Below are 18,008 nucleotides of genomic sequence, written 5' to 3' on the forward strand. Positions count from 1 at the left end.
TTGTTGATTTTCTCAAAGAACCAGCTCCTAGTTTTGTTGATTCTTCGTATAGTTCTTTTTGTTTCTATTTGGTTGATTTCAGCCCTGAGTTTGATTATTTCCTGCCATCTACTCCTCTTGGGTGTATTTGCTTCTTTTTGTTCTAGAGCTCTCAGGAGCTCACCACCTCCTATAACTCCAGCTCCAGGGTATATAACACCATCCTTTGGCTTTGGAGGACACCAGGCACACATATGGTGCATAGAAATACATACAGGCAAAACCTTCATACACATAAGAAATAAAGATAAATAAAGATGGGCAGTGGTGGCACACGCCTTTGATCCCAACACTTGGGAGGCAGGGGCAGGCAGATCTCTGAGTTTGAGGCCAACCTGGTCTACAGAGTGAGTTCCAGGACAGCCAGGGCTATACAGAGAAACCCTGTCTTGAAAAACTAAGACAAAACAAAATAAAGATAAATAAACCTTTTTTTTTTTTGAAGTCAATAGGTGGCAGGTTAAGAGCTAACCATGTTTCCTGGGAGACTTAAAAATATTTGGGGACTGTCTTTAAGTAGAGACAGTGAAATGGCTTAGCACATAGGATGTGTGTGCCTAGTAGTGGATTACCTTGTGTATGCTGTGGGAGACTTTGCTGGTGTGCACCCACTCCTTACTTCTTGCCTGCCCGCTTGTCTCTTTATAGGTTTTCCTGGTCGGGTGATTCTCCCAAATGGCTCTCCTCCAGATGGGATGGTCCCTTTGCCACCCAGGCTCTTCTCAGTGTATGTCTCTACGCTTCTCTAGCACACAGAGAGCTTTCCCACGAGGTTAGAGAAGGTAATTAAGGCTGTGCAAGACGGGTGGTATGAGCCAGACTTGGAATTCACACTCACCACTTATGACCTCTTTGAACATTCTGTTGGCTAGGATTCACTGTATGGCTGCACCTGCCTGCAAGGGAGGCTGGGAAATGTAGTTTAGTTGATCTCTCTGGAAGAAGAGATAAACTGTGTATACCTAGATCTCTCTTCTCTCTCTCTCTCTCTCTCTCTCTCTCTCTCTCTCTCTCTCTCTCTCTCTCTCTCTCTCTCTCTCTCTTAGATCTCTCCCCCCCCCCGCTTTCTCCAGGGAGGGAGGGAGGGAGGAAGGCAGGAAGAGAGAGAGGGAAAGAGAGGAGAGGGAGAGGGAGAGGGGGCGAGAGGAGGAAGGCAATGTAACGGTTTCTGCCAAGGCACTCCAGCTCTTCTTGCCTCTCACTGTGTTTATTTAGGCCAAATTGGTAGCTGTATTGGGCATGACTGGTTTTCAGCTTCTTCACCTAAAAGGAAGAGAGTTTTCAATCACAATGTGGACTAATTTCCTGGTCCTAGGATCAATCCAGCAGGCAACTTGGCTTCTAGGCATAGTAATTAAATATAATAATTGCTATTAAATAATTAAAGGTTCATGGAGGTGTACACGTGGCCAGGAGTTAAGAATTTCAAAATGTAATGTGAGATAGACTTGGATACCAGCTCTGACTTTACCACAGACAGTGTGACTGACCTTGGGCAAGTCCTTTGATCTGAGACTCAATACTGTTGTTTATGAAATTCAAAGGACACTACTGCCTCTTTCATATATGGTGTAGATGAAATGGACTAATCTCTGTGACACACTAGGCATGGGACCTAGCTCCCCAGTGCCAGTGAGACTTAGCTCTATGTATCACAGCACGGTCGTCCTCTGAGAATGGCTAGGGTCATATAGAGGAAAACAGATTTTATCTGAAGTTTGATCTACACCAATCACATTGATTTTTATTTATTTTCTTTCACTAAATCTGTCTTTATTCCATCTCCACTAATATGGAAACAATCAATTTCTCACAACCAAGAAGCATTGTCGGTGCAGAATTTAGAGTGATCTCATGGGACTTTAATGTGAGTTCTAATAAGGACTCACTCGGTGTAATTGTAGCTGGGAAGAATGCTTACAGTACATAGATTGCTTTTTTTCTCTTAATTCTCCAGAAAGATAAGGTCAGATTTGAGAATCTCTTAACTTAGGTTCAAGTAACGGCTTGCCTACATGCTCTTGAGCAAATGATTGAACCTCAACTGAAAAGCACAGATGAAAGACAATCTTATTCCCAAGACATGATGCTTGGGGAAGCTTTCTGGACTCTCTTGCAGCTAGCGTACCAGGTAGAAATAAATTTCTTCCTCTTTTTTGTTTTGTTTGTTTTGCTTTGTTTGAGACAGGATTTCTCCATGTAACAGAATCCTGGCTGTTCTGAAACTCAATTTGTAGATCAGGTGGCCTAGAAAGATCTGCCCACCTCTGCCTCCGGAGTGCTGGGACTAAAGGAGTTTGCTACCATGCCCAGCAGAAATAAATTCCTCTTAATGACCTTTCTTGTGTGATTTTTGGAATGCAGGACACATACAGTAAGTCATCTTTCTTCTAGAGAGTTTGGCTTCAATGAAGCCAAAGCAAGATGACTGGCTACTAGCTTCAAGAGTGACAGAGCTGATTGTGGCAGTAATGCTGATGTATATAATCCACATGTTCTTGACTATAAGGATTGTGACATCACTCCTCTGCATATTCTTCTCCAGTCCTTACTACAACTTACTAGTCTTTGATTCCCTATAGGAAAATCTTTTGTAGGAAATACTCAAATGGCTTCTGGGTTTTTGTATTTGATACGAATGACAAGGGATGGTAATACTACTAGTATTTGGGGAGCATGAAGATTTGTCAAGCTACAGAATAAAAATACCCTTTTGCAGAAAAGCACTCAGTCAGTAGCCGTCACTAACAGTTACACTAAGGCTATTTGTGCATCTTGCTGCCCCACTAACGTTAGCAGGACTTTTTCCCATGTTCGTTTCTGCAGGCCGGTTAGCAGGTATCTACGACAAGAAGAAAATCAGCCCTTGGCTAGTGGTGTTTTCTCCTTAACCTCTTGCCAACAGCTCATGTTGCTTTAAGAGATTAGGCCTTTTTATGGCTTGCCTCATTGCCCTGCTGTCTGCAGTGAAGTACTGTCCTGCCTGGCTTGGCATGTCTTGCTTGATGGAGACACGGCCTGCTGTAGGGCTGAGAGCAAGAGGGTTATTGGATCTCTCCACAGTGGCTCTTACAAGTCCCATGGAGAAGGTTCTTACCCACAGAGTTCTGCTGGACTACTTACCCCAGTGTAGCCAAACACCAGCAATTATACCAGAGCCAGGAGGCGTTCTCTGGCTGCGTTTGGCCGTTGACAGAGGGCAGCCTCCATGAGGACTCCAGGATCAGATCTGAAAGCCTCTATGTCTTTCTCAGACAAGCAACTGAGCAGCAACTTCTTGGCCAGGCTGATGGAAGTTCCTGAGGGGTATCCCCATGCTTCCAGACAGTTTACATTACAAGAAAAGCCTTCTGTCTTGGGGTCTAACCAGACAGGCCCAAAGTCTGGTACCTGGGTCACTGAGTCCTGGCCTGTAGACACTTGTGTTTGGAAGGCAGAGAAACCTTCTTTCTGTACTAGCTCGTGAGTTGTTTTATTAAAACTGCTGCTTGGCACGTTCCCACTGCCTTCGCACCACGCCTCTCTCCTCAAAAGAAGGCATGCTACAGAGCCAGCTCATAAACTCTTAGATCCTAGAGAGGCTCAGCTCGTGCCTTTCCACACACAAAGAATAATGAGCGGATTGCTGGCTGCAGGCTGCAGGCTGCAGGAGCTCCATCACCAGGCGCTGCCAGCTCATGCAAGATGCAAACTTGCCTGTGGAGATGGCTTGTGTCAAAGTCTTCTGAGTGTCACGTGCTCTCACTGAGAGCAGCACTGCAGATGCGTGTTTTGTTTTATTAGAGAGCAGAAAACTCATTATTTAAAGAATATCGACAAAAAGATATTTCTAAGCTGAAATTCGATCCTTTTTGACTGCACAAAAATCATCCCAAAGGGGATCAAAGACCCGAATCTGAAACTGGCGTTTTGAGAAGAAAGGAAACACTTCAAGACACTGGCACAGGCAAGGATTCTCTGGAGAGGACCCAGAGCAGAGGAAACAAGAGCTGGTATTGGCAAATGAGAGTCCATCAAACTCCGGTGAAAGAAACAGTGAACGGAGTAATGAGATAGAATGGGGAGGAAGTATTTGCCAGATGTGAGCATCCAAGGTACGTAAAGACAACAGACATCCATATACATAAAGAATTCTTTTTTTCTTTATGAGACAGGGTCTCACTATGCCGTCTTGACTGTCCTAGAACTCACTATGTTGATCAGCCTGGCCTTGAACTCACGGACATCCACCTGCCTCTGCCTCCAGTTCTGGGATTAAAGGTGTGCACCGCCCACCATGCCTGGCCCCCAAAATTCAATCTTAACCGTGAAAAGACAAATAATTCAACTTGAAAAACAGAGCCTTCTCTAAAGAGGAAATACAAGTATTTGCTAACCATATATATGTTAGAAGAAAAGTCATTAGCCACCAAGGAAAGCACAAATCAAAGCAACTGAGCTACCAAGTTGCTACCGTTAAGATGGCTAGTCCTTTATTATTTTATTTAAAAAGAAAAAGAATGACAAAGAAACCCCGGAGCGAATGTCGAGGGAAGAGAACTCATGCATCCTCTTGGTGAGAACGTCAATTTGTGCCTTCACCGTGGAGAACACCTCACATACCAGCATGGGCCAAAGGGAATGGAATCCACATCCACACATGCGCAAGTATTTACAGATAGCCAGGGTTCACACTCACTCAGCCTAGGTGGCCAGCGGCTTATGAATGGAGAGAACCTGAGGGTTGCACCCAAGTAGATGGCGTGTCATCAACCAGAAGGAGTGATGGGAGCTGGGACCCCGAGCCCTGCAACCAGCAGCGGCAGGGGCAGAACTGCACTAGCCGTGAAGTGTGCTCTAGAGATTTTTACACATGAAACTATCACCAAAGCTAGAAAGCACACACCTGCCATGCACCAGAAAAAAGTGAGAAGAGTTGGCTAGGGAGATGGGCGGGGGTGTGGGGGGGCGGGGTTAGAGCCCCTGCTGCCCTTGCAGAGGATCTGAGCTCAGTTTTTAGCACCTACAACAAGCAGCAGCACACAATTGTAGGAGGACCGGTGTAGCGCCTCTATTAGAAACACCGCGTGGGGTGGAGGGGAGGGAGGAGGCATAGCCGCAAAGGCGTCTCCTACACGAGGACCCTAATTGAAGACTGCCTGAGAGAGCAAGGAGGGCTGATGCAGACAACGCCAGCCAATCAGGAACTGCTGTTTAGAAGAGATACTTTCTTGGGACCAATGGGGCGTGGGGAGGAGGGTATTAAAGCTTGCAGTAACCTTCGAGCTTCTCACCTGCTCCTGGAGTCTCTGTCGCTGCTGCTGCGTGCTACCTCACCTCCAACCCCCAAGAGCAGGTAGGTTCAGGCAGCGAGTTGTCCAGGGCACAGGCAGCACACAACCACCTTTAATTCCAGATCCAGGAGACCTGATATCAACCTTCTGGCCTCTGTAGGCACCTGCATACCTGTGCACATGCACATACATAAATATTAAAAAAAACAAAAACAAAACAAAAACAAAACTGTTTTAGAAGTGGGAAGGAAATTCACTAAAGCATTTAAGGAATTAACTCCAATTCTGAGATAAATAACATACTTTTAGGTTTTTACTTTAAAACAAAGTAAGACCCACATTTTCTCAACTTGGATGAGTATTTCATATTTATTTACTTACAGTGTTTTGGACATGACAACGTTTATGAAAATGGTGTTTATTATGACACGCATATGGGAAAGTGAACAAATTATGCATTATGGCTTGTTGGAGTTTCACTCAGTGAACACAGCCAGCACTGGGGTCAAGCAAAGTCAGTCATTACTGCATACCCACCTGCCATAGCAACTTCTACCCCATACCCAAGACCTATTTGTTTGTATGTGTGTGCAAGACTTTGTGCGTATATGTGCACCATGTGGACACAGGAACCCACAGAGGCCAGAAGAGGGTGTTGGTCTCCTGGATCTGGTGTTACAGGCAGTAGTGAATTACTACAGGGGTGTTGGGAACCAAACTTAGGCCCTCTGCGGTAGCAGTTAGGATTCCGTGCCATTGAGCCATCTCTCCGGCCCCCCTTTCCTGATAAATGTAATAAATTGGATATGTCCCATTTTACCCTTCATGGGAACTATTTCATGTCTGGTTTGTGCTTGGTAATGTCCGGTGAACGCCTCTTGTGTTGCTTCTGTCGATAGTGGAAGAGAGATGGCGCAGGAGATGGTGTGCTTTTTCCTCTGATTTCAGCTCCCTAGTTACCCATCACAGCCATCACATGGAAGGCGCTTCACACCTATCATCCCAGCACTGAAAGGTCCCATTAATACTATCCTGGGGCCTCACTGGGGATCCAGTCTGGCTAAAGCAGCAGGATCCAGGTTCAGTAAAATCCAGGTTCAGTAAGATGGAGACCCTATCTCAAAAATAAGGTGGAGGATGATGGAGGACATCAGAAGTCAGCTTCTGGCCTCTCTGTGGGCACCACTCAGGAGTGTGCACTTGTATACGCATGCACACATTATCTACACAACACAGAGAGGTGGGGGGAGGCAGGAGAGAGGGAGAGAGGGGGAGGAAGGAAGAGAGAGAGGTAGAGAGAGAGAAGGAAAGAGGAAGAGGGAGAGAGAAAGGAAGAGGGAGAGAGAGAGAAAAGAGAGGGAGAGAGAGAGAGAGAAGAGAGGGAGAGGGAGAGAGAGAGAGAGAGAGAGAGAGAGAGAGAGAGAGAGAGAGAGAGAGATCTGGTCAAGCTCCACTTCCAAGAAATGCTGTGTCCTGCCAGGCTGTCATGGTTGCGCCTCTCCTACAGTCTCTCCTACCCGCCAACATCTCCAGGACTAGGAAAGACTTGGGCTGGTCCTTCCATCCCAGCCCCCAGATCACCGATGCACATTTATACTCGAGTCTCTTGGGGGGCAATCAAGCAGGGAGAAGTGGAGAAGGGTCTATGGGCATCTTGCCAAGGGGCACAGGACTGAAACTGAAAGGAAGTGGGTTTGTGGTGAGCAGGCAGGACCGGGTCCTCCAGAAATCTAGATCATCCCTCCTGTGTTGTGTTCCATGTCAATGCTGTACTGTAGTCCCGGAAGCAGATGCTTCCTCTCAGAGATCGCTCCGTTACTGCCCACCTCAGTTTAGAGCACCTTTCAGCCACCATATGGGGGGGGGGGAGAGAGAGAGAGAGAGAGAGAGAGAGAGAGACAGACACAGACACAGACACAGACACAGACACAGAGAGACAGAGAGGGAGAGGGAGAGAGAAGGAGGAAGGGAGGGAGGGAGGGAGAGAGAACCTTCTTTCTGTTCTGTGGAAAGTCAGCTTGCACAGTGGCCCAAGACAGGCTTTGAGCTCAGGATCAAACAACCTTAGGCCTAGGTCCTTAGGCCAGATTTGGCCTCTGGGGGCCACTCCCCCATCTCTTCTGCACCTCCGTCTCCTGTGATGGCCTCCTGACTTGCCCTCCCTCTGTGCAGTCAGGCTAGAGTCATTCTCCAGACAAAGTTGGTGTGATCATAAAGTGGGCAGGGCGACACTTCTTCCTCCACTAGGCTGCAGGAATCTCTGGGAAAATGTTCTGGAAAAAAAAAAAAACAAGAGGCGGGTTTTATGACTCTCTCCTCACCTAAAGCTGCTGTGTTAGGACACAGCGCAGACCCTCAGGCTCTGACCATTATCCTCGGGTTTGGACTCTGGCTGCCCTGGCTTTGATGTTGTCTACTAAATGACCACCGGGTCACCTGGGAGCTCTGATCTCTCCAGCACCTAATAACTCAAACAGCCTGAAGTCAAGAGTAAGCTAATCAGGCAACAGCGCTTGCAGCTGCAGAATGGGGCTGACAAGGAAGGGCGTCACTTTCAATCTTGAGGCTCTCACTCGGCCCGGCAGCCTGATGACCTAGGCAGGCAGGCAGGCAACACTCTCCTCTGGCCAGGGAGGGGATGAGGCTCATTCCTGCAAGAGGGCTGCTGGGCTGTGGCCACTGTTCGTGCAGTTTGAATCATGGTTGTCCTGGCTGGGCCATCGGGTGAGAATTAAATTTTAATTTAGAAAGTCCTGTCTCCGCAGCCCTGGTGGCCGTCGTCTGGTGATTGACTGACTGGTTTCTTTCACCTTTGCATGCCTCGGGTTTTTACTGGCAGAGGAAATGAAGGCTGAACCCCGGGCAGGAAATTCCATGTACACAGGTGTTTCTGATTAGCCCTGTGCACCTCGGCCAGGGGCACAACCAGGGGCCAGGGATTTCTGTGTGAACCTGGAGCCCTCTCTAGCCTGGCAGCTATGGCTGCTTTGTATCTGGGGAAGGATGGGCAAGATACTTAGGCTGATGCAGGGCAGAGGTGCCAACAAAGTGTCCTGCCTGACCCCAGGAGCCCCAAGACCACCTGTCATCTACCCAGGATTGCACAGCCTCTGCTTCTGCAGTGGACAGCCGGAGCCCCGGAGCCTGACCTGGGAGATTAGCATCCCGAGGTGTGTTTACACATTGTAGGCTGCTCTTCATGTGGCTGACCTGCCCCCATTTTCACATCTTCCGAGGGGCTTAGAGATTCTAAAGTACCCCCTTCACTTAAAAGGGCATCTTCAGAGGGGTCAGGAAGGGCAGGCAGTCTTGAGCTTGGTCTGAGATGGCCATCTGCAGAGGTGGCTTCAGAGGCTTCCCCATCCCATCATGCCTCTGCCACTGTGGGAATATTTCCCCATTAGTCCCTCACTAGCATGAACTCGGGGCTCCCATTCAACCCAGAGACTACACCTTGAAAGCAGAGGAGCCCAAAGAAATGACACAGAGTCACTCTTGTGTGACACCACTGAGTGGTGTCACCCCCAACCCCCCACCCCCAATCCCACCCACCTGTTTTCACATCTGTAAAATGGGCGTCATAAGAACGCTGTGCTCTGAATCAGTCTGTGGGCTAATGCGATATTTTCTGACAACTATCAGGTGCATGCATGCCTAGAATAGAGCTGACAGAATCCATACACAGTGCCCACTTGGGCATACGCTCCCTGGGAGCAGCTCCAAGGGAATTACCCCAAAAGTACATTTTTAGGGATGCATCAGATTATAACTTCAAACACAGCCTGAGATATTACAAACACTTCAAAGGCGGATGTAACAGACACGGACCCAGAAAAGGCCTAGTATCCAAGCCTGTCTACCTCGATTATTTGGAAAACAGAATGATGTGAATGAGTGCTTATGTACTAATTTTACGTCACTAGGTCACTGCAGCACAGCGACAGAGATAGATCTGAATGTGTAGAAGATGCTATAGTTCTAGTCAGCCTAAGATCTGTGGTGTCGGCAGAGGACAAGACTAATGGGACCTCAGATGTGGTGGTGGGGGGAGTCTGAGAAGGCCCTTGTCCTACAGAAGCCCTGGAAGCAGGCCATTGGCATGAATATGGGTGGCTTCAGACAGAGGTTCTTGGCCTGAGGGACAGACTGGGGATGTGAGACTGATCCACACCACGGTCAGCTGTGTGTGTGTGCATGCATGTGTGTTCATGTACGCATGCATGTGTGTGTGTGTGTGGTGCATGAGTGTGCTTGTGTGCATGTATGTGTGTCCATGTATGCATGCATGTGTATGTTTGTGTGTGTGTGGTGCATGAGTGTGCTTGTGTGCATGTATGTGTGTCCATGTATGCACACATGTGTGTGTATGTGTATGTGTGTGGTACATGTATGCATGCATGTGTGTGTATGTGTGTGTGTGGTACATGTGTGCATGCATGTGTGTCCATGTGTGCATGCATGGATATGTGTGTGTGTGTGTATGGTGAATGAGTGTGCTTGTGTGCATGCATGTGTGTGTATGTATGTGTGTGTGGTACATGTATGCATGCATGCATGTGTGTGTGATACATGTGTGCATGCATGTGTGTCCATGTATGCATGCATGTGTGTGTGTGTGTGTATGGTACATGAGTGTGCTTGTGTGCATGCATGTGTGTCCATGTATGCATGCATATGTATGTGTGTGTGTGTGGTGCATGAGTGTGCTTGTATGCATGTATGTGTGTCCATGTATGCACGCATGTGTGTGTATGTGTGTGTGTGGTACATGTATGCATGCATGTGTGTCCATGTACGCATGCATGTGTATGTATGTGTGTGTGTGGTACATGAGTGTGCTTGTGTGCATGCATGTGTGTCCATGTGTGCATGCATGGATATGTGTGTGTGTGTATGGTGCATGAGTGTGCTTGTGTGCATGCATGTGTGTCCATGTACGCATACATGTGTATATGTGTGTGTGTGTATGTGTGTGTGTGTGTGGTGCATGGGTGTGCTTGTGTGCATGCATGTGTGTCCATGTGTGCATGCATGGATATGTGTGTGTGTATGGTGCATGAGTGTGCTTGTGTGCACGCATGTGTGTCCATGTACACATGCATGTGTATATGTGTGTGTGTGTGTGTGTGTGTGGTGCATGGGTGTGCTTGTGTGCACGCATGTGTGTGTAGGTTGCTCACCTGTGCTTGTGCAGATGTAAGTATCTTCCTCTATCACTCTCCATCTCCTGCCCTGCCCTGCACCTACCTTGCTACCTCCACCAAGCAAGCGTTTGTGTGGCTACTGGCTCCAAGTGGAGATTTACTGATTTCAACAGCGATGCTTTTATTACATATTAAAATGTGGGGGGATGGCTGCCAGAGAAAAGGCCGCAAAGTCCATCCACAAAACTAAAGTTTCTCCTCCAGACCCTGCCCTGCCTCGCCCTGCCCTGCTCTGTTTTCTGAGACAGGGTTTCTCTATCAAGCCAGATCTTGCCATTTTAGCTAGACTGCCCAGCCAATGTGCTCCGGGTCTCCATATCTCCAGCACTGTGGTTAGAGGCATAGCCACCACAGCAGCTTTTTACATGAATCTGGGGATCCAAGGCCAGGGCCTCATGCTTGAATGGCACACACTTTACCCACTGGGCCATCTCCCCAGCCCAGGCTAGCCTTCTTTAACAACCTAAGATCTGGAATCCCCAAGAGAGCTAGCTCTACCTAACACTAAGACTAAAAGAGTCAGTCCCTTTCCCTGAGGTTACACTTCAGGACATCCGACCTCTTTAGTTAGCTCAGGACATCCGACCTCTTTAGTTAGCTCTAGGGGTGGAGGATTTATGCTGAGCTGTAGGCATGCTTGCTGCCAAGAATCAAAGGGATTCTCTTGAGATTCCCCTAAACTCGGTGAGAAGAGGGCTCTGGGTCTGTTTGTGTGTACAGCCCTTCGGTAGCAAGCTGAGAGCTATTCCATGGCTGGACACTGAGCCCCCTTCTGAGGACCTCTTGCTCTTAGTGAAGCCCGAATAAATGATTGCTATGTCGGCTATGCAGGGTGGGAGGCGACTGAGATCTCTCTGGCCGCCTGCTCTGGTGAGCAGCAATGTAGAGCTGCCTCTGTCTGTCTGTCTGTCTGTCTGTCTTTGTCTCTGTCTTGATCTCTCTGTCCATCATCCAAGCACAGTTTCTTCCTCTAGAATCCTTTTCTGACCGCCCTTTTGTTTGAGCTGAGAGTCCTTCTAGAAACCAAATGTGGCTGTCCCTGCCTTGGCAGCAGACAGCTGTCCCTTGCACTCTATCAACTGCCTACCACCTCGCTCTGCCAGCACAGAGCCTCAGAGGTGTGCCTTGGACACAGGACCGTTGGAGCAGCAACAGTTCTCCACTCTCAGTTCCTCATCTGCAGCCACTTGATATTTCTTCAGCTTCCTCTCTCATTTCTTCCTTCCCTGAGGCATAACTACGAGGCATAATTCATCCCCCCTTCCTTTGCATCCCCACTCCTCCTGAGGTCATCATTGTGGTTCCCTCAGGGGGACACTTGGCTCTGACGCAACCTCTGGCCTCTAAGCAAATACTATCAGATAGGGGTTGCCTGTCAGCTTGAAGGTAGGATGGAAAGATAGCTACTTAACACTAAATACTGCTTAAGTACTGGTCCTCGCTGGGCCACCCCCGTCCTCCTTGGCACAAGATGAATGCACATACAGAATGGGGAGTCGGGCATGGAGCTAGAGAGATGTCTTAGCGGTCAGAGATGTCTTTAGCACTCAGCTGAAGAGATGGCTGCTCTTTCAAAGGAACTGGGGGTTTGATCCTCAGCACCCACATGGTGTCTCACAACCACCTGTAGTGTCTGCTCTCTGTGGGAATTTCATACAAACTGCCCAGGCATACATGCAGGGCAGACACCCATATACATAATATTACACAAAACACACACACACACACACACACACACACACACACACGGTGGGGGAGGGAGGGGAGGAATGAAAGACAAAAAAAAAAAGGACTGACTAAGAGTGATGCTTGCTAAGATTACAGAGCTAGGAAGGGGAAGAACCTAGCTCTAGACTTCAGCTGCCTGATGTCAAAGTCCAGGGTTTTCTTTCTTTAAATCCCTCCACTTGCCTACAGAGTTCTAGGAAGTGTTGGCTCTGTTTCATCAGCAGGGCCTGATGCAAGGTCCCTGGGTATTTCCATGCTGTCCCTGAGGCAAACCTTGGGTGTGCAGAGCATTGTAGCAGGCGTCCAAGATGTCTAGAACAAGCTGGCCCCATGCCCTGGACATGGAAATCCTGTTTGCAGCCAGTGCTGAAGTTGGAGTAGTGTCTTTCAGTACAGTGAGTCAAGGGACCACATGGAAACACTTTAGCTGGCCCTAAGAGGTCCTGGCTGGAAGCCACAAGTGGCGGCAGGTCCAATAATTTGGAGAGGCAGGTATGGTTGCTGCCAAGAATAGAGGGGAGTTGTTTGGAGTCTGATCAGCCATTCCTGCTCATGGGAAAAGCCATCATCAGATGCAAGTGAGACATGCCAGTGCAAGATGCTCTATGCGGTGAGGCTGTGTGGGGCAGTGGTCATAGCCGCTGAGGTTATGAACAGCTTTGTCTGCAAAGAGGAGGCGTAACTTTCTCCTCATTTTCCAACGATCTGTCAGTGGCCAGAGATCCCACCATCCAAGAGATGGTGACAGAGACGAGGGACAATGGGCATTTGACATGTCTGGAACGGCAGTTTGGTCTTTAACAGCTGACTATGGGAGACGGGCCATGGAGGTCAACCTGTGAATGTAGGACATGATGCATAGGCCCTGCTGGGTCTCTGAGCATGTGGAGGATCCGTCCTGCCTTCCTTCTCAGCCTGACCACACAGGCTGCAAAGCACAGGCCCTCCCTAGGGCCTTAGGGGAAGATGGCCTCCCCCAACCTCATCTGCAAACCTCATCTCCAGGCCCAGAGCTTCCTCCCAGGTGGGGCTGCCCCCTTTTGGAGCTCAATTTCCCCATCAGCCCCAGGCCATATATCTTGCCCTGCTTTCTCCTGATGCTTTATAGCTTGCTGGAAACGCTGCTCCTTAGCACTTCGAAAGGTACCACTTGAAAGCATCTCGAGCTAAACCAATACGACTCTTTTTTAATTTGAGCGGGCTTATTTCTCCGAATGGCTTTCCTGATCTTAGGAGGGCATGCTCCCTAATATTAAACTTTTTTTTTCTTTAAAAAGAGCACACACACAAAAAAATGACTCACATCTGTTTGATATTTAATTCAAATTGAATGGCAGGACGGGAATAAAATTGCACTGCAAACGGCCATAAAGCGTGACGTATGAGATGCAAGCATGCTAAAACTTATATGCCAGAAAACAGGGAGAGACAAAATGGAAGGGATACAGCCTGGGCATTGGGGGGTTCCTCCTGCCCAGAAGCTGGTGCAGCGGTGGCAATGAGAGACGAGGAGGTTGGACAGGTTACCGTGTACCCCACTGGAGGCTGTGGGGCTACCGTTCTGACTCAGCAGGGTTCTAGAACGCAACCCTGGCGGCTGCAGGGTGGTGGTGCCCGGGTACCTTCCCGGGGCTGCTGGGTAGTATACATGGACATCTGAGTGACCAGCAGATGCTGTCCTGCTCTTGGTGTCCAGGAAGCCAACTCAGAGAGCCTTTGTACCTCCTCCTCCCTGCTGATCCATCTTCCAGAAACATCGGCATCCTGTATTCCAGAGGTGGAAGTCGAGGCTCCGAGAACCTTGTTCCCTCCAGCCTGTGAGGAGGAAGGTGGTCTCGAGGTGCTTCACAACCTGTCACTGACTTGAAGCTCTGAGACAGAAAGGCCCTAGGAAAAACACGACTACAGCCATTTATCTACCGCTCTCTGGGGGTGGGGGGGCTGCATTTTAAGTAAAGGGCTGATTCCAGTCCTTGTATACACTCTCCAGTTATGAAGTCTGAGAGGTCACCCTTGCTAGGCAGATGTGTGAGGAGGCTCCGCCAGGCAAGCTCGGAGCAGGCGGTGGGCTGCCCTATATTGAAAGCACGGACAGAGGAACTGGAGCAACGCCTGAGGGCAAGACAGCTGCTGCTGGCACCTGACCAGCTGAGCAGGCTGGGATCGCTTCTGCTCTCGGACCCTTCATTTCCTCATCTAGAACCTGCCACAGCTTAACCTTCTCCCGAGGTTACTTCTGATTTCTGTGGTGAGAAGTATGAACAAATTTGCTCTCGAATGGCAATGTAATTTCACTTTGAGGCATTTTCACTGTTTTCTTGTTCCATAGCACCTGAGTACAAGGGACCAGAATGCTTGTTCCCATGGAGAAGGATGCCAAGGCTCTCTCATAAGAGTTGGTGGTTAGAGGTGATGAGGCGTCAGGCTGGAGAGATGGCTCAGCACTTGCTGTTCTCACAGAGGACCCGGGTTCAATTCCTAGCACCCACTTGGTACCTCCCAAGCATCTATAACTTGAGTTCAGAGGACCACTATGCATGGTGCACATACTCACGTGCAAGCCACACACTCATATATATAAAACAAACTACTTTTAAAGATTTACTTATTTATTTTATGTATATAAGTCCACACTGTAGCTGTACAGATAGTTATGAGCCTTCATCTGATTGTTGGGAATTGACTTTTGGGATCCTCTGCTTGCTCCAGTCTGGCCCGCTCCCTCTGGTAGACCCCGCTTGCTCAATCCCTGCTCTCTCTGGCCCAAAGATTTATTTATTATTATAAATAAGCACACTGTAGCTGTCTTCAGACACACCAGAAGAGGGCGTCAGATCTCATTACGGGTGGTTGTGAGCCACCATGTGATTGCTGGGATTTGAACTCAGGACCTTTGGAAGAGCAGCCAGTGATCTTACCTACTGAGCTATCTCACCAGCCCCAACAAACTACTTTTAAAAAAGATCATAGAAATCTAAACAGAATTAAGCCATGTAACAGCTATTCCTGGTTGTCTAGATCTGGAATGAACTACAATCCAGACTTGGAGGGCTCACCTGTGACCCTGATCTTGAGACTGGGAGATACAAGTTTCTGACCTGGATCTTGGCATGGCGATCTTGGGACATAGTGGCTATGAATCCCAGGAGACTAAGGCAAGGAGATCCCCGAGTTCAAGGTCATCCTGGGACAAAACAAGTCCCAGATCCAGGTGTGGTGGCACACACTTTTAATCTGGGTCACACCGTCTGCTGGAGGCCTACATAGGGACAGTGGAAAAGGAAGATTGGCTCTCTCTTCTTCCCCTGCTTGCCTTGTGGGACTGAGCGACTGCTAGATCCTCGGACTTCCATTCACAGCTGCTGCTGACCATTGTTGGGAGTTGGACTACAGACTGTAAGTCATCAACAAACTCCTTTACTATACAGAGACTACCCATAAGTTCTGTGACTCTCGAGAACCCTGACTAATACAAGTTTAATAGTAAACTACATTTAGTCATTTACAAGAATTACTAATATTTTAGTTGAATTATTAAAGTTAAGTTATATGAACTTACTTAAGTAAGCCGTCTTTAATTCAAAGCAAACCATCAAAACTCACTGCTTCCTAAGCATCTTTGTTGTATCTATATTCTTTACATTTGTTCTTATGTGTTTGTGTGTGCCTGCTTGTTTGCATGTGCGCCATGTGTGTTAAGTGCCCACAGAGGCTAGAAGAGGGTATCAGATCTCCTGGAGCTGTAGGTACAGGCACTTGTGAGCCAGCTGACATTGGTGCTGGGAATCAAATCTGGGTCCCTTGCAAGAACAGCAAGTGTTTTTAACTGCTGATCAACCTCTCTGTCCCTAGTGTCTATTCTTGAGAGCATGGGATAGATAAGAGCCAGGGCAATGGGGTGACTCCTGCCTAGAACTGAAGCAGCAGCTCTCTCATTGAGAGAGGAGGTGGGAGAAGGAAGCGGTGTACAATGGAGGGTGGGGGCGCGGCGCTCACTGCCTCTAACAGGATGATGCCACAGGGCCCTTCAAGGGCAGCTGGGTAGCTCTACACAGAAAGCCTGGGTGACCGACCTGGTGCTACCCTGCTCTGGGTGTCTAGGAGACTACTGCATCTGTGTGGCAAAAAACCAGTATAGAGAGGTGTGTGCTCCTGGCCCAGGAGGCTTTGTAGGTATGGCTGCTGTGTCACATGCATGTCGGTAGGCAGCAGAGAAGAGAGAGGCGGTGTCTACACTCAGTGTTCTGACCTGTTCATCTGAATGATTAGTAGCCTAGCATTCCCTGAAGAAAGAGAGAGAGAGAGAGAGAGAGAGAGAAAGAGAAAGAGAGAGAGAGAGAGAGAGAGAGAGAGAGAGAACGCACGGAAGAGAAAGGCATGCACCTCTCTGAGTCTCTTCCCTGCCATTCAACAATGTCATCAGCAAATGCCACCACGGGAGCATCACTCTCCACAGCCTGAACACTGTATCAGAGAAAGCCAGTGGAGTGGTACAGCCGCTGACCTGTCTCTCACTGGAGGCTGCTGAAGTGAAGCGTGTGTAGTCTGGAAGGTCCCATCCTCCAAAGCAAGGGCGGCTGTCTTCAGGAGGAACTAGTGGCCTAGGCTGGCGACAACGCCCTGACTTTCCCTGATCACAAAGCCCACTCCTCAGTAGGCTCACTACCCCTCCCCCGCCCCTCACAGGGTCACTCTTCCTCTCACCTGGTTTTCCCTTGAGAGTCTTCAAAGTATTCGCTCTGGTTCGGAAGGCAAGCTGAGATTCTCAGGTGGGAATTCACTCTCTTCCTTTAGCTGAGGAGAGAGAATCACAGCTCATAACTACCCCGTGGTTTTCTGTTACCCAGACTTTTAGGCAGGGGACCCGTACAGAGCCGGAGTGGGGAAAAAGTCTGGGCAGATGCGGCTTTGAGATGTTTCAACGCAGAAACCTGTGTGGTAGCTACAGACGCTACAGGCCCAGGAGAAGCCCAATATAAAGCTGGATGGCAGCTTTCCCTGTCAGCTTCCTGCCGAGGCCTCTAATGAGTGTCCGTGGGGGCCATGTGATCCTCAGTAATGAGGCCCAGGGTTGGTTCTGAGCCTCCAGACCCCTGCCAGTCCTCCTGGGGCAGATCTGAGTCCATCTGAATGGTGAAGGGCGGGAGGCCAGGCCTGTCTGGAAACAGCCCTGCTGGCGGATGAGGGATTGTGCCTCTGCTGGGGGCTGCCGCTGGCTCCTGGACTCAGTGACTTCCTCAGGAGTGAAGCCATTCATTCTCCACAGCCTGAGTGAGCCCTTGGCCTTTCAAACTCCATTTTTAACTGCCCCAGCAACAGTTTTATCAAGGCTTCAACGAGTGTCTGCTGGGCGTGGTCCCTAGAAACCTGCTCTTACTCAGATTTTCACTCATAGCTCACCCCCATCCTGCCTTCAGGGCCCTACTGAAGACCTACTGAGAGCCAGGCAGCTGTCAATCATGTCTGAGCGAGTTTCTGCCACACAGAAGGCTCTTCTGGCGAGAAGTTCTAGCAAGCAGGCCAGATCATACTGACCACTGTGGAGACGAGGACTTCTGTGCCCCATTTGAAATGTCCCAGCACTGGTGTGGAGCTGGATGGTAGGGGGCTCTTCTCAGGGGAAGCAGCCAGGGATCTTTCTGGAAGGATCTGGTGGCTAACAAGAGAGCTGGCACTGCTTTACATGTCGGGCTTTTCTCCCATCTTCACAAAGGCGAGGTAGGCACTAACAGTGTCCCCATTTTATAGGCGGGAGCTTCTAGAA

The 18,008-nt window shown here is 48.9% G+C and overlaps 1 long non-coding RNA gene and 1 other non-coding gene across 2 annotated transcripts; one reads left to right on the plus strand and one right to left on the minus strand.

Annotated features, from left to right (window-relative positions):
- Window positions 1-13,546: 13,546 nt before the first annotated feature.
- LOC116082358 lies at window positions 13,547-17,069 on the minus strand. Its single transcript, XR_004115263.1, has 2 exons — window positions 16,949-17,069; window positions 13,547-14,131 (listed from the first exon to the last, which is right to left on the minus strand). It is a non-coding gene; the product is annotated as an uncharacterized LOC116082358 (long non-coding RNA).
- LOC116082921 lies at window positions 16,396-16,525 on the plus strand. The gene has a single exon (XR_004115533.1). It is a non-coding gene; the product is annotated as a small nucleolar RNA SNORA17 (small nucleolar RNA).
- Window positions 17,070-18,008: the final 939 nt, after the last annotated feature.

This window comes from Mastomys coucha, unplaced genomic scaffold (assembly GCF_008632895.1).
Source record: "Mastomys coucha isolate ucsf_1 unplaced genomic scaffold, UCSF_Mcou_1 pScaffold7, whole genome shotgun sequence".
Classification (NCBI taxonomy): Eukaryota; Metazoa; Chordata; class Mammalia; order Rodentia; family Muridae; genus Mastomys; species Mastomys coucha.